Raw genomic sequence first — 17,462 nt, forward strand, 5'->3', positions numbered from 1 at the left:
CTTTTAAGGGGGGGAAAAGTGTTTTTAATGTTACTACCATTACTACATAATTTGTGTTTTGACATACGGATTGCCTCTGTGTCTTTAACCTTCATAAATGCATCATTTTCATTTTCAAATATTGTCTTTGCAACTGCAGTATGTTGAAGGTTCATTGGATTTGCAATCCAGACGTGCTAAAGTGTATCCGGACTTTAGTTTCTTTGCTTACAGATTTTCAAAATTTTGCAATTGATGATGTCAGGCTAAAGCTTAGAATGTGTCCAAACTGCAATATGAATACATATACATATCTTTTGACTTACTGAAATAAAAAGAGCCAATTTACATTCAAAAAAGAAATGATCAATATATTCATAGAATTTGTCATTGCACCATGTTTTTTAAGTAGCCTTCACTACTTGAAGGTCCAGTGGCAAAAACCTCAAAAAGGGTCCTCTTTGTTTCTGATCTTCACCAACTGCCACATTTACAGACAAAACCTACTGTACAGAGAATCACGGACAATGTTTCCCAAGCTACTTACAGACAGTAATCCAGTCCAGGTGAGCTCACACTTCAAATAAACCCAGAGTACTTCAGAGTTCTTTTAATCTGCAACTGTTTGGTCTCACCTCGGAGAATGGCGACCTTGTATAGCTAATCAAGTTTATCAGTTAGTCATGTACTGTATGTATGTATGTTTGTGTGGCTTTGTATTTTCTTGACATTATACTAGACATTGCACTTACTCAACATTTGCCTGAACTGGAGAAACTGACTGTCCTCTGACCTGCAGTCGACAGGCAGGAGAGGAACAACACTGATAAAAATGAATATTTATGTACCTGGCAGGACTATAATATCCAACATCTTTACTAAGTCTGTACTGAGATCGACCGTCATTGTCTCCTGGAACTGAAACTCGGGACTATTGAATGGATTTGGAGGCACGGAAAAGAAAACAAATTGTACATAAGGACATTGGAGATTATGTAGAAATGTGCTGCTCAGACGCAGAGGGACGTGTGCAGCTGACCTTTTGCATTGTGGGACTCTGCAGACAACGGATACCTGTTTTTTCTTTTTCTTTTTCTTTTTTGTCGAGAAGGTTTGAGCTGCGAGTCACTATGAGAGTCTGTTCTCTCCCATCTGTCTCCGGCGACGGATGTTTTTCAAAGATGATATTGACGACAGTGATGGTGATTACGATGAAGATAAGAGGCGGTGATGTGGGGGGGGGAGACAAAAAAAGAATAAAGCCTGATTTTGCACAGTTTTACATACCGACTCGATTTCCTTGGTGTCTTTGTGGGGAAACTGTGACCATCAACCGGGGAAATGTCCGTGTCCTGAGGTTTTCTGCTTGTGTTTGGAGCAGAAGGGGGCACTGTTACCCCACCACTTCACACACAGACCACCCCAGTTCTCTACTCCAGTTTGAGCCCCGTCTAAAAATCTAGCCAAAACTCTTCCAGCTGTATTTAAAACTCTCACATATTCAATTTCTTTGAAATGCAAAGACCATCATGACTGAACAGTAATGTTCTGTGTAATTAGGATTTGTAAACCTACCCTTCTTTAGTTTTTACCATTGATATCAACCAATGATCTACAATATAAGGGCAGTTTTGACCTGGAAGTTACTGAAGTTAGCTCTTATATACACAGTCATTGTGCTCTGCATGTTACTTGCATTGACAAATAATTCTGTCAAAAGCAAATACATGGGTCCTTCCTAAAGAAAACAAAAATCAGCAAAGTACATTATTGTCATCAAATAAACCAACAAATACAGCCGTGTACACAGAAATACAAGTTGTTTTATGTTGCCGTAATCTACGGACGAGGATTATGAGGGGACAGTGTTGGAGTTAACTGAGGGTATTGCAGAAGCAGATTAGATTTGATACAGTCAAAACAATTGGGAGTTAATTACAATTTTTGCAAGGAATCAGGCAAAAACAATCTGTTAAGAAAGCAGATGTTTGTCATTTAGTAGAGTGGGTGACAAAGCTAATGGAATTTGTATAAATGTATGAGACAATAAATGATCATATGCTATGTAAGCTGCACAATGTCATGCAACACCAAATGCTGATTTTCAGTACAGACACACACGGTAAGTGAAAGAAACGTAACACCATGACGTTTTTCAGCACCTCCTGCATTCAAGATGATTTTCCTTTCCAAAGTGATTTAGTGCTGAAGGAGGTGGTGCAGGAGAGGCCAACGCACACTGCAGTAACTTACACGCTTTGCTAAAACTCCATAAAAATGTTTTCAACTAACTGTCTCACAAGTTCATTCACATTTTTGTTATTGATTCCTTTAGCACAATACTCGCTGTTGTTTCTCCCGGCTCTCCCTGACCACAGAAAGCTCTCTGCTTTCAAAAAACCAATGGAACACCGCTCATTGCTTCTCCTCTGCAAAAAGTCCAGTCTGATGGCTGTTTTGGCACAGGAGGCCCTGTGTGTTGAGTTTGTGACAAGTGCTGGGTGTGTAGAGAGTGGGCATAATCATAGGGAAGCTGAAGCACTCATGGACCCTTGAAAGGCACTTTATGTGTGTATTTGTGGCTACGGTAATTGGGCCCCTCCTTTTTGTAAGCTGACCCATTCCGCAGAGGCTGTGGCTGGGTCTCTGTGCCGATATCTGTCTGTACACGTGCGACTTGCTGATGCGTAGGGTTCACATGTTACTATGATCTTTAAAACTCGGCCCTCATGTTGGACATGGTCCCCCTGGTTTGGCTGTGTCCCCCATTACAAAAGCCAGCTGGCTGATAGCACACAACTGCACATGGTCTCAGTCCAGCCGTGCTGCTTTTTTTTTTCTTTTGCATGGGCAGTTCACTCTGTGACCACCGAGGGGAGCTCTAGTGTTGCTCTGCTCTGCCTTTGTTTTTGACGCCTCCCTTTGCATAACATTAACGTACACACCAGCGGGATACACACACACACACACGCGTGCAGGTAAACACACACTTGCACGGTGGTTGTTTTGGTGGGATAAAGGAGCGGTGACGGGAGGGCAGAAGGTCACCGAGGGTGTCTGGCCCCTCGGCTGGAAGCAACCACTCCCAGCCTCCCTCCCTCCCGCCTCTGTAATAAGTGTGACCGTTTGATTCCCTGCACAAAAGGAGCAATTACAGGGAGTCTTTTATTGAGCTCGGGGTCTCTTAGCTTGCAGCTCCGGCCTCCGTTGTCGGCGGCAGCGGGCGACAGGAGTGACAGAGAAGGTCGGTGGTTTAACGGGGCGCGAAGGGGTCTCGTTTCAGTTAAGACTTCGCAGGCTCCTCTGCACGCCACGGAGGCCCCCGGGACAGAGACAAAGAAGTAGACGAGACCAGAAGACAAGGCTGGCCAGCGGGCCAGGCAGATAGATAGATAGACTCAAGAAAGCGAGAGACGAGAGGTCAGAGTTTGGGATCCATCAGAATCAAAAATCACTTCATTCGCCAAGTAGGATATATGTGCAAAAGTTTCTCTCTGCCGCTGTCTTGCAAAGACCCGGACACAAATTTATGCAGTACCACAGAGCGAAAGAGGTACTCGTGAGGCGCACGACGGTATGGTTGCACTTGTTGAACAGGTGTGGTAAATTCCCGGAGGTGCAGAGGAAGTGGCATCTAATGATTTTTTTTTTTTTGAGGAGAAGTGCTTGAAATAAGCGACGATATGAAAAATGCACAGACATGATTCTTGAACTTTATAAGTAGTGTAGCATGCAAGGAGCCGTGTGGACATTGTGAGTGCAGGGATGGCATACAAACATTTATTTTTCACCAAAAAGAGGGAGAAAGAAGAAAAACAACAGGATTCGATTTTCCTACTTTACAGTCAGCCTGGAGCCCCAGTAAGCCCAAACTCCCATTCAAAACAGTACCAAGCACTGTCAGTGTCAGTGGTTTTTATTGAATTTTCAGCCTGGGTGTTACTCTATATTTGTGTGCATGCCGAGTGCCTCCTCCTCCTCCTCCTCCCCCCCACCCCCCCTCCTCTTCTTGCCTGGACATGAATGATGGAGTACAAGTCCTTGTCTGGTCCCTCAGAGATGGCAAGAAATGGTTTGTAAAAAGGGAAGAAAGCCAATGTAGCGACGATGGATGGAAGAGCTGATAGTGGCGGTGATGTTTTGGTGGGAGGGGGGGGGGTAGTAGGGAAAGGATGAGCCGTTTTTAAAACGACACAGGAACTAAAAAGAATAGCACCACAGTGTGGCGACCAAAGGGAGACATGGATGTCGGTGTTTGTGCATGTTTAGTGGGTGTTGAGATGGTGGTGGTGGTGGAAAGAGATAGAGAGTAGATGAGGATGCGAAGGGAGAGGGAGGGAGGAAGGGAGTACACCATTGCTGCTCATAAAGCCAACAGCTGTGTGGGTAATGTTTTGTGACACCGAGCCTCTCCGAGCCCTTCTGTTTCCCAGAGAGCTACGAGACGCCATATTCCGTCGTCACAAATGGCTCTGTCATTCACCCCCTAAGTCTTAATTATCGCTCCCGGTTTTTTTGGCCACGTTTTGCTCAGGCGTATGGATCCATCTGCACGCTGTATAATTCCACTCCGCAATTTACAAGTGGCATTTATTACAATGGCCTCCGCGGCATCTCCTCTTTAACACCGGCAGCCCTTTCCAGAAAGACGAGGGGGGGAAACAAAAGAGCAGTGCAATCTGGCAGCAACAGTGCCCACCCTCAGTTCCCTCAAATCTCTCTCTCTCTCTCTCTCTCGTCTTTTATTTTTCCATCTGTACCCTTGCTCTCTGTACGACTATCTCCCTCCACCCCCGTACTACTAATTTTTCCAATTCTGTGTGTGTGTGTGTGTGTGTGTGTGTGTGTGTGTGTGTGTGTGTGTGTGTGTGTGTGTGTGTGTGTGTGTGTGTGTGTGTGTGTGTGCGTGCGTGCGTGTGTGCGTGCGTGCGCACATACGCCCGTGTTTTTCCTTTTGTTATTAATTTAATTTTTATGGGATTCACAGTACTCGCACAAACCGCCCCCTATCTGCCTCGAAGCAGAGGAAAAGGAAATAGCTGATGTTGATTTTTTTTCTTTCCTCCCTCTCCTCCTCCTCCTCCTCCTCCTCCTCTCCCCCCTTTGTAATTCATTTTGGATTAATTCTCTTGTCTTCAGAGACTATCCTAATTCTTTATTATTTCCACTTCACAGGCTTGATGACATCCCCATATCCACATATCATATCCAGGGGAAACTTTACACCCAGCAGACCTTCTTACCCCCCCCCCCCCCCCACACACACACACACACACACACCCCACCCCACCCCCCACGCCCCCTTTCCTAAATTTCTCTTGTTCTCTCAGGCATTTGCCTCGCTTATCCTTTCCCTCCGCATTCTCTCGCTCGTTCGGCCTTTTCTCACTTGAGTGAAGTTACTTGTTAGTTTCCATCTACGGAGGGAGGGACGAAGCACAAGTGGTGCTCACACCTTCCCACCTCCGTCACTCAGAATGTGGGTTCGGTGCATGTCATGTCTGCTCGTCGCTCCCTATTCACAAGGGAATAAAATGACACTGTTTATTGCTATTAAAGTGCCACTGGGGAATAAAATCTACATTCATTTGTCACTTGTCGCTCCTCTCCTTATGTGGCGGCGCCGGTGCTTCTCTTTGACTCCCTCACAACTCTCACTTGCCAATTTTCTCTATTAGAGATGCTCATTGGCAGGTGGACACTCGGGTTCATCATAACAGAGCGCTCCTTTGTCTCTGCTTCTCTTCCCCCCCCCCCTTTTTTTTTTCCACTCTCCAAGTCTCTTTTTTCTCCTCTGTACCTCTGCCCTCTTTATGTCTTTCTGCCTCTGCATTTCATTCTCCCTTTTAGCCTCTTTTTCCCCTTATCTTTCTCTCTTTTTTTTGCGCTTTTCTGTCTGCTCCTCTCGTCATCCAGTCCACTCTCTGCTTTTATGTGTGTAATCTTTCTTTCTTTCTTTCTCCTCATCCCCTTTTCTTGGATACAAAAACTATTTTCCCTGTTGCTACAGACGCCCTCGTTTTGTCCCACACCTATCAGACACACACACACGCACGCACGCACGCACGCACGCACGCACGCACGCACGCACGCACGCACGCACGCACGCACGCACGCACGCACGCACGCACGCACACACACACACACACACACACACACACACACACACACACACACACACACACAATCTCCAATTCACTATTAAGTGGGCCCTGAATTTCCCCTGAGCTCGTGCATGGTGGCGGCTGCCTCTGGAGTCCGGCTGTGCTAGATGTGTTGTCTGCTCCGTTACCATTCAATTACCCTCCTGTAATCTGACAGGCTCCTCGTGGCCTGCACTGGGACAATCACTATTATATGCGTGTGCATGCCTTCTATGTAAGTGCACTTCTGTTTGGGTGTCCGTCTGCCGTTACATCTGCCTCTCGGAGTGTGTGCCTGCATTTCAGATGCATGCATGAGCAAGGACGATTCCGCACTGTCTGCCCCGTTTTTCTCGTCTGCTTCTTTTCCTGAAAACCGTTTCCCCGCTCAAATTCTCCCACAGATTTCTGGCCCGAAGTCACTTGACATCCAACTGCACCCGCAGAAACACACACTGATAGAATGAAAGAATGTGAGTCTGGCTCGAAACGTCCAAAACCCTAACATTTCTGCTCTCTCATCCTCTCCGTTATTATTTTTGCCCTGCAATCTCCTTCTCGCCTCTTATCACTCTCTTCCCACCTTAACTTTCTCTTTCTTTGTCATTTTATCATGTTCCCCTAATCACTATCCTCCTGTTTTCTCTTTTTATCTCCATCTACCCCCTCCTCCTCTCTCTCTCTCTCTCGCGCTGCCTGTGCGAGGCAGGCTGGCTCTCGGTGTTGACCTGAGAAGGACTGACATTCAGAGGCCGGTCCCCTGCCTGCAGCACTGACATTTCTGCCAGACTTTGATGGCGCCTTTGAACAGAGATGTGTGGAGGGAAGAGCTGCCTGTCTCTCTGCCTTCCAGCAGCTCCAGCCCTGCCTCTCCACCACTCAGAGTGAGATGTACTGTAGCAGGCTGCTCTCCCTTCACACATGCAGGGACACATGCGCAAACACAGGCACGCCCGGGAAAGGAGTCGCGCATACGTGCACTGTAGAAAAACTGCAGTGAAATTTACTCTGTGTCCGTCCAGGCGATTATTGAACTCTTCTCTTACAACCCCCACACAACAAAATACACCTAAACCACAGTATCATGTTTTATGGAACACAAGTTACACTTTTAAGTCGCACAGACTTTCTGTGCACTGCTCCATCGATAAACCTCAATTCAAGAACCAATCAAGCTCTGGCCAATTCAGGCTTCTTTGTTTTTTTTTTTTTTCTTCTGCAGCACTTTATCTGGCTTTTTTCACCAGCCCCTCACAAGTTTCTTTTAGACACTACGATATTTCTTTCTGCTGCTCTGCTTCCATTTGTTGCTGCACATTTTTGAATTTCTTAGTCACATTATGCAAAATTCACTTTCTTGTTGTTTCCCTAACAGTAATATTTGTCCTGGAATGACACATCAGAACTGAAGAAAATCTGTCATCTCTCTTCCGAGCTTGTTTAAATTCTTAAAAAGTGTGTTGCTCCAACCAGCCCATCAGAAATCAAACTCTATATAGTGCCATCGGGGGTTTAGCCAATCACAATCAAGGTGGGCCCTTCCTTTGACCCTCCCACAATTAGGAAGCTCTTTTCTGGCACATGACATCATGAGAAGAAGTACTTCCTCTTCTTCCCAAGATGGGCACGTGTGGGCGGAGCCAGTCCAGCTCACACAGACACAGCAGATTCTGAATGCAGCTCCTATGATCCAAGATTCAAATGGATGAAAATCAAAGAAAAGCTGGATTTGGACCAATATGCTTTGAATAAAATGTTTTTGGACCAACGAGACCATGTGCCAATGTTGAAAAGCTGCATGATATGACTTTGTTCATTTCTGTTGTGTAGCTTTTCCCTTTTAGCAAAATTGTGCTTGTGCAATCGCAATTGTGCAATTGTCATACAGTGCCATATAGTTGAGTGCTACCCACACAGTTGTATATACTTTTCATTGATATAAGTTGTGTGTACAGCCAACAACTAAATAAACAAGAGCTTAAAGTCCAGAAAATATGGTAAAAAAAAAATTACTGCAAAGGTCAGAAAAATAAATACCGTTCTATAAAGAAAAAACAGACAATAATCTAATGATGACCATAAAGAACATCAAAGTAAGCATCATAAGACAGTCAAAAATTACAGATAGTGATATTGCAAAACAAAAATCATGGTTACCAATACACCAGTACAAAACAAATAACAGCAAAATTAATGCTTTAAAAAATCACAAATAAATATCACTAAGTGAAAAATTACAAGTAAAGATGATCATACTCTAAAAAGAACCCTACTGTAAAAAACAACAACAACAACAACAACAACACATCCATTACACCACTGTACAAAATAGTTACTTACAAACGAGCTAGTTAGTTATTGTAAAAGTTACAGTAATTTTACTACAGTGGGTGCAAATAAAACACACCTGAACTTATTTACTTAGCATCATTTATCCATGCACACTTTCTTTGCCCCACATGCACCCAGTAATGATCCGACATGCACATTTGACTGTGCAGATGAGGCTGTGCACGTACATGTGGTGTAGCACAACCACACATGCAAAGACACAATCATACAGCTCCTGCTGGGATGCCTTCAAAGACCTCATTGCCCCCCTCGGATAAAATTGGCAAAGGGAGAGAAAGAAGGCGCCCATCAAAGACACCTATGTCACGCCAGTAACCCTTCAGCTCCTCTTCTTCATTCTGCTCGCCTTCCTCCTCAGTGCCTTCCAATCTTCTCTAACCTCTAGACCCTGCTCCACAGACCCTTTGTTACTGGCTCCTCATGATGTTACAAACATACAAAAGAAAAAAAAAAAATAGACATATACAGACAGAAAAGTGGTTGATGGGGGTTGCTCCTCTGACAATCAGTGAAAAATGGCTCCCTGTACTGTTGTTCAGCGAATGTCGGTTCAATGCCAAGATGCTTGCTTTGGCAGATTCCCCCCCCCCCCCCCCCCCCCCCCCCCCCCCCTCCCCTCCCCTCCCTCCCTGGTGTCACTACTGGGAATGGGATTTTTTTTCTTCTTCTCTTTTTCATGTATTGCAGGGAGGAACCAACGCATGTGGTGCTCTGTGAGTCTAATTAAAATGACTTGGCTATTTCGCCATGCGATTGTTTTTCAGAGAGGTGGATGAGAAACGAAACACTTAATTTTGTTTCGCTTGGTTCCTCCTCTCTGTGGAGTTGAACAGAGCTGAGCCTTGATGAGAGTGTGGATTTGACAGCTGAGCATGCATCCAGATGCATATTTGCCTGTGTGTATGTGCATGTGTGCACACTGCAACAACAAAAAAAAAAAAGCCCATTTTAATAAGTCACTTAATTTGTATTCAGTCCTATAGTCATAAATAATTGAGCCTCCAATGCAACCGCATTCGAATGTCCTGACCACAAAGTGTAGAAATTGCAGCGCTCTTGTCAGGCAGTTTATCAGCCGAGTTTGACTCATGCTGGTTTTATTGATGTTCCTGGAAAGAGGCGAGAGATTTCTCAGATGCCGCGTTGAAAGATATACAGCCAAAAATGTCCATCTTGTGTTCTTTCATACCATTATCTGTGTTTAAATCAGTCATTTTACTCATTAAAACAGTGCACGAGACAAATTTGCTTTTGTCTTTGGCCACAGAGTCACTTTCAAATGTTCTTCTTGAATTAGACATTTTCTGGAAGATGAAGAAGCAGAGTAATTGCTTTCTTTGAATATACTGTTTCTTGTTTCGAGGGAAATGCTTCAACTCAGAGGAGGAAAAAAAAAATCATAGGAAACACATAAAACTAATCCCGTTTCATCAGATTATTGCACGCAAAAATACATTTTAAATAAAAGAAAAAAGGATTTGTCAGGACTTAGCATTGCAGATTTGAAATGTTGTTAAATTAATGAATCTGAAACTTTCTTTTTGTATAATTGATGCAATCAAAGATAAGATATGTAACTTGTAGGTAATGAGACTTCTTTATCCAAATTCCCTCTCTGGTCTTGACGCTTTCTTTGTACGTAGAAAGTGTACAGAAAGCAAGGAAGTGACAGGTCCGGCCCCTTCAAACAGCCCCCTGGACCAGAAGCATGGCACAATTCACTTCAGCCTATCATGCCAGCTTCTGTCCTTTCCAACCCTTCTCCTCCTCCTCCTCCTCTTCCTCTACCTCCTGCTTCACTCCTCTTTCCTCCCTCCAAGCTGGGGGCCCCAGGGTGCCTGCAGCCTTCCTGTACTGGGCTATTGATTGGGAACAGGGCTGCAGCTCACCTGCTAATTGAAAGCCGATTGGGGCCCTGGGCAGAGCTGTAAAACAGGCCCCACGTGGCATTAAAAGCTGAAGGCTGACGGGCCACTGTAAATCCAGGGCTGCTAATAGTCGTGGTGTATATCCATCTGTGTTAGAGCCGGATCACAGTGTATGTGTCTGATTGTGCACGTGTGCGTGCGCTTCTGCTATTGTATGTGTGCACACGTACAAGATGTTAATGCCCGCATGGTACGTGTGTGCACATCCTAACGTGTGCTGTCTCAGACTGCCTTTTTTATGACTGCACATGCTTTTTTTTTTTTTTTTTGTATGGATATATTGCACGTTTGTGTATGTGCATGCATCAAAGTATGTCTGCATGTCGGAGCAAAATACGCCGGTGTATTATGTGAGTGGTGTGGTTTAAAATGTATGGCGGTAGGCGCACGCTTACACACACTCATGCGCAGGTGTTTCACGGTGACAGTCGGCTTCCCCGTGGCAGCAGGAGAACGGTCCTGTCCGTAATGGACACATCGTTCCTCTTTCTTCAATCCTCCTGACATCCACAGCAAGAGCTCTTCATCTCTCCCTCCCTCTTCCCTCCATTTCTCTCTCTCTCTCTCTCTCTCTCCCTCCCTCTTCCTTCCTCTTGCTTTATTTTCTTACTTTGTCTCTGCTCATGTCACACCTGTGATCCTCCGCAGAGACATCAGCTCCGGAGCTGAGCTTCATTTTTTTTTTTCCCCCCTCCCCCTTTCTATTCCTCTTTCTCACTTTTCCGTGACTACCCGTCCCCTCTCGGATCTCCCTTTCTTTTATTTTGCTCCTCCTTTGTATTCGTATATCTGTATGCATGTGTGTATCATGGGCTCACAGTCGGTGTTCCAGCTCATCTCAGATATGTGTGATGAAGCTGAGTTCAGTGCTCTGAGCGTGCCTGTCGTCTGCATCCTTTAAGCAACTTCCTGGCTCGTGCTTGTAGCGTTGAGAAACACAAAGCCAGCTCTCCAAAACATTGAAATTTGACGAAACACTAAAGCTATTTACATTGCACAGTGTGAGCCTAATTATCCACACACACACACTCTAATTCAAATAATTTAAGCAAGAAATCTTCTCACACTGAGAATATCCCTGATATAAATTCTGTGTGGATGGTCTGGTGGCACTCCAGTTTCATCCCATAGTCCAAAAATATGTATTTGAGATGGATTAGTGTTTAGAAATGCAAAGTGTTTGTTCTGTGACCTGTCCACAGTGGTGCACGGACAACTCGTCCACAAAACTGCAACCGTGAACAACTTGTCCACGAGTAATATTGTGTGATAAGAAAAAAAGCCAAATATATAGACATATATATGAGATATATGAAAAATAAATAAAATATAAATCAGAAATAACATTATGTAAAAGTATATTGTATAGGAGTTATTTTCTCCAAATAATTCTGAAATATCAATGGATTGCTCACATTTTAGTATATTGACGATAATTTTTTTGATCATTTTTGATTAATCATTTAGATAAGTAAGACTTAAAAGTAAAACTTTGCTGTACTTAATTCAAATGTCTGTGTCTGACATGAACCTCAGTAATATTGTACATTGTGATTAACAATGGGAAAGCCTCCCAGTCAGTGTTCTTCATATTTCTGTGCTGCAACAGGTTTTGGGGAGCTGGAGACAAAAAAAGGAGTCACAATCCACATAATAGCAACACATCTCTCAGAATTACACTCGTATGTCACATAAATCTTTGTGAACTTTCAGAGAAATTTGAGTTTGAATTCACCTTAAGCTTATGTGCATTTTCCACAATTGTACAATATTCACTTTGCATTAACACAGTATCTTCAGAACCAATTGTGAATTAATGACCATATAAACATGAAAAATCATTTTGTATAAACACTGAGATGAGTTTGAAATACCTCCATGAACGTCAACAATATAAAACAAAATCAAATCTAATTCGCAAATTTTTAGATTGCAAATGTTTGAAAGTTCTTTTGGGAAATATGAATAACACGTGTGTGGCCCTGCAACTCAGGAGATCACAAACGTCTACAAATGTTTTGAGATACTTTGTGATATCGTTTAGAGGCTTAATGCGCATACAAACATAAACTCGGCCATGTTTGATCAAGCAAGACTAGATATGAAGAGAGTCACGAATTGAATCTAAACTTCAGCATTTAACAACGTCATGCTTAATGTACACCAGGAAATAAAAAAAAATAAAAAAATCCATTCAGTCAAAACAAACACATTTCAAAGTTTCAGTATGAATTCAGGCTACTGCATTAATCCAAAATATGGATTGGTAAACTGTGTACTCCTCTTCCAAGACTCTCAAAACAGGAGAAGATGATTTGGGATACAATTCCTTGTACGAGGTAGAAAAGGAGAGAGTGAAATCTACTGACATATAGCTGGAGCCCTATGTGGATGAATCAAAAGGCCTGCTGATTGGAGACTTTCATAAACCAGTATAAAAAAAAAAAAGTAAAAAAGTGAGTTAAGTTGGAACAGGAAGCCCTGCTCATACATAAAGTACATGTAGCATTTGATTTGGAATTATTTAAAGCAATAATAGAGTTTCAGTGTTGCTTGCAAATTCGGTTACCGTATATACTACAGAATGATACTGTTTCCCAGGTATAAATATTTAGTGACGCCAAACCAAGACAACCTACAGACAGGCAGGCACGTCTGGACACTCACCACATATTCCTCAGCCCGTCTGTACAGTAACTTTCCTTTGCGTTTAGTTTTTTCTTACGTTAAATCTCACTTTACCCTTTGCGCTCCCTCCCTCTCCGTCTCTCATGTCTGTCTCTCTGAGCACCGTGATTGAGTAGTGAGGGTGCTGGCCGTCCTGCAGCATGGCACGTGGAAACAGAGGTTAATTGGATTGTAATTAGAGCGGAGGTGATTAATTGATAGCATCTGTAAATTTGGATGTTTCCATTGTAAATGTGACAAATGAGAGCGTGGCGGGCCGGAGGAGGAAGGGCAGAGCAAGGAAGAGAGATAGAGAGGGAGGGGGGGGGGGGGAGAGAGAGAGACAGAGAGAGAAGAAGCAAGGCACACATGCACAGTAGGAACACAGGAGGAGATGCAAAGGCGAGAGAGTAAGACGGTGCAGGAGTGTGAAAGATGGGTTTATTTTTAGTTAGTGCTATATCCCATGGTGGTGCGGTAGACAAGGTAGATAAATATGATTGAATGCTTGCGTGATCAAGCGGCAACTGGGTGGGCGCTGACATTACCATACAAATGTGCTTACCTATAGCGGCTTACATTCAGAGAATTGGCTCAGACATCATTGTGTGCCCCAGGTCCATATGACCAGGCGGTGACCCACTGGTGCCGGTTCACTGGTTTTGGTTTTACTTGTCGGCAAACTTCTCCCTCCGTTGAAAAATACATATTTGTTCGGTGTGACAGTGGTGACAGTGACAGGTTCGTTCACACACAGCCAAAAACTAAAAGTCCCAGGGAAAGTTTTACGCAGATTATGTTTGTGTGCATATTAAACAACTTTTTTTTTTTTCCCCTCAGTTTGTACAGGAACCCCGTGCAGTGCAGGCGCGCGCTTCTGTGGATGGAAGACTTAGCACTCTTTACAGTAACTTTCTCGGTAAACGTGTTAACTGCAGTCTTGACAACAAATCAAATCCACTGCAGCAGCTCATGGTCAACACGCAGCACAACAACTACAGGGTCTGGATCAAGGCCAACAGGTGAAAAACAAGTCATTTCATGAGTAACAAAGCTACGAGGTGGAGCTTCTTTTTTTTTCTTTTGAGTGAGTGTTTGAGCAGCATTACTATTATAAAATAGAAATGAGTCGTGAAAACATCTCTTCAACAGAAAATATAAGATGAATATCAGCACATCATTGTTGTTGTTGATCATTACTCATAACTTTCTTTAAAATGGTGCTGGATACACAAAGGGTTACAAGGTACACTTTCAACTATTTGCCAGCTCACAATAGAATCTCATATCATTCATTAGAACGAACTGAAGTACCTGAAGACCAATGTGGGTACAGAGAGAAGATTATAGTGTATTGAGCGAGCTGGGTTGCAATCTATTGGATTGTGTGATAAATTACAATACAACATTGTGTGGGAAATGCTTTTTACCAGCATAGGAGTTAATACATCAAACCCTTGATTAAAGGGTTATACTCCGAAATCTGGCTGTGAATTATAACTGAAGAGGACAGAGGACTGACGGTATTGCACTCACAAAAATCAACCATCTTATGCTCTTGAAATTACATTTCAATGAGACTATTTGGATGAGTTGAGTAACATGGGAGGAAAAACTGCTCTTGACGGCTTCAGAATGGAGGGAAAGTACCACATGAGATAGGGGGATAAAAATGATTGTCCATCATAACCATGAAATATCTCTCCACTATTCTGTGTAGTGCCTTATCAACTCATGTTTCAGCATCGCACGAGCGTCCGTATTCACAATTGTGAACGTGCTATTCAAACTATGATCATATTACATATATTATCTGTTACGCTGTTAAAGTAACCTTCCACTCGAATAATCTGTATGCAAAGTGTAATCATCTAATTATTATATCGTCGTGTGTGTGGAGGGGTCTACCTTTCTTCTCTTCCAGCCAAGAAAACACAGTCAAAACAGAGTCAAGACTCACATGGTACTGTCTTGAATGTGACATGCAGCACATTCAAACATCCAAACATCCGACCAAATTACAGTAAAACTGTATTTCAATGTGAGTCACTGCCTCCCTCGCCAGATGTTATTTCTATTGTATAGATCACACCTGTTATATCTCAGCACTGAGTAATGATTATACACACATTTATAGCTTTCTAAAACAATACATAACGTTCCAAGATATCAGTCATCATAAGAGCACCGCTGCGCCAAGCTGCCTCGGCTCATTCTTGTTCACATACAGTGAGAGTTACCCCCGTTAATCAGGAATTCAGATACCTCAGTAATTTGTGAGGCATCGTCAGCGGGACAGAGTGAAACCGAGCAAATAACAACAAATCAGATTGAAAATGTTTGCAATTCTGACTATTTTCTATTTTCCTAATTAATATTCCGTGCGGGAATGTGCCAAAAGATGTGCTGTTCCCCTCAGTCATGTTTGACGGTTCTCGCTGCTGTTTATATGATGTCATGACTCACGCGATTCCTCACATGGAGACGTATGCTGAAGTGTAACATATGGCGCGGGTGTGAAAGATGCGCCGTGTAAGGTGAGCATGTAATGACTTTGCCACAAGTGATGTCTGGGCTCACGCTGAGAAGCCTCGGCAGCCTCGGCCTCCCAACAAACCTCTTTATATGCAGCATATACAGTAAGATAAAATGCTATTTATCGTCCCAGGGGGAAGTTCGGTTTGCGTGCACAGTAGTGGACAGCACGCGATGCATTCACAAGTAACAGCGTTCATGGCAGGGCCGTAGGTTAATACAAGACCCGTGCAAGCCATCAAATTAAGGCATCATCCAAGCACAGAGGAATTAACAAGGCTGTTTTTTCCAGCGTCTGAGCAAAGAAAAATTAATAAGGCCATACTTTGTTTTACTGTCGGGGTGCGCCGATGTAATTTCTTGGGCAGGTGTCACAACTGTGAAAGTCTCTTCGTAGTGCGTGGACGGCTCACGGTGGCTCGCGTGGTTCGTTGCTCAACGGAACAAATTGTTCATTAACTGTGGGCCTAATGCTCGAACAAATGTCCCAGGAACATTGCTGTGGTGGTCCACGCGAGGATGGAATTAAGCTAATCAAATAAGCCCCTAGTCATGTCCTATCAGACAGCTCCAGACTGCAGCAAATGAGCCCACGTCGAAAAATTTACATTTCATCTTCCCCAGGGGACAGGTAGGGTCCCACCTCGCCACCATTTTCACCCCCCCCCCCCCCCCCCCCATAAGCATCTGGCTCCTGGAGGAGGAAAACGGGAATGAGGGGGAGAAAAGAGGGACGCGACAGTTCCTGGCTGAACCTCTCCTGCCATTTCCTGGGCACACTTCCGATGAATAAGGGAGAGAAAACAGAGAAGATGACAGCAGGGGAAATATTTGCTGTTGTGGCTGGAGCGACACTCAGATCCCAAGAATGAGGGCCGGGCATATTTGCGCAGCTGCCCGCTTCCCCAGCGCTGAGAGCACGGGCGTGCGCCCGTTGGAGTCTATTTATTTGTCAGAGTCACTGTGCCTGCGATCTGTAAGTTATGTGCGCCTTTGGTTGTGTGTAACTCCATACGTGTCTGTGCGAATACATTTATGCATGGGCATCAAAGTGTTTGTATGTGTGTGGGATTGGGTGGGTATCCAGGGAGAAGCAAATCCATCTGTCTTTCTCGGATAAAGATGCCAAAAACAAGGAAGAAGGAGAGATTCTGCTCCAAGAGAGGCAGGGATAGGAAGGAGAGCCAAACAGATGCCCTCATAACTCCTAACTTGTCTCCTCGTTGTCTTCCTCCATCCAGATGTTCACTAACTTGTCATCTCACATTTTAATGTCAGCTACTGGCCTCCACTCTCAGGAGAAAATGTATCCACCCCATACAAATGTCTTATTTCCCGAACACATTTCCGGCTCTGATTCAATGCAGCAATAAGTATTTTAAATGATAGCAAGGTACAGATGCAAAACATTACCCAGGCTCATTCTCGAATCAAACACGCCTTGCTTGAGGCAAATGTACTGTAATAAACATGATTTTATCTCCCTCTACTGTTATAATGGCCATCTAAATAAAGACAGTTTGTTTATTCCCCTCTAACGTCTTGGTTTTTATTTGAATGTATTTTTTAAAATGTAAATATGGAATCCAACATTCTCCCAGTTGTAAGGAGGGGTTGTTCATCCTAGTAACCTGATTATCTGTGATCTCAGATATCTGAAGCAGTACCAAAATCAAACGACATTTCATCACCACACATCATATTATCTGCACACCGAGTATTGCGCTGTAAGTAATAAGTGTGTTTTACGCAACATCGAGACAAGACATGCTAAAAAAGAAGATTTAAAAAGTTGATTTCAAAGACTGGTGGTTAATAAATCAAGTCATTTGTATTTGTCTTATAAGTATATAGTAAA

Source organism: Blennius ocellaris (genome assembly GCF_963422515.1).
Source record: "Blennius ocellaris genome assembly, chromosome: 1".
NCBI lineage: Eukaryota > Metazoa > Chordata > Actinopteri > Blenniiformes > Blenniidae > Blennius > Blennius ocellaris.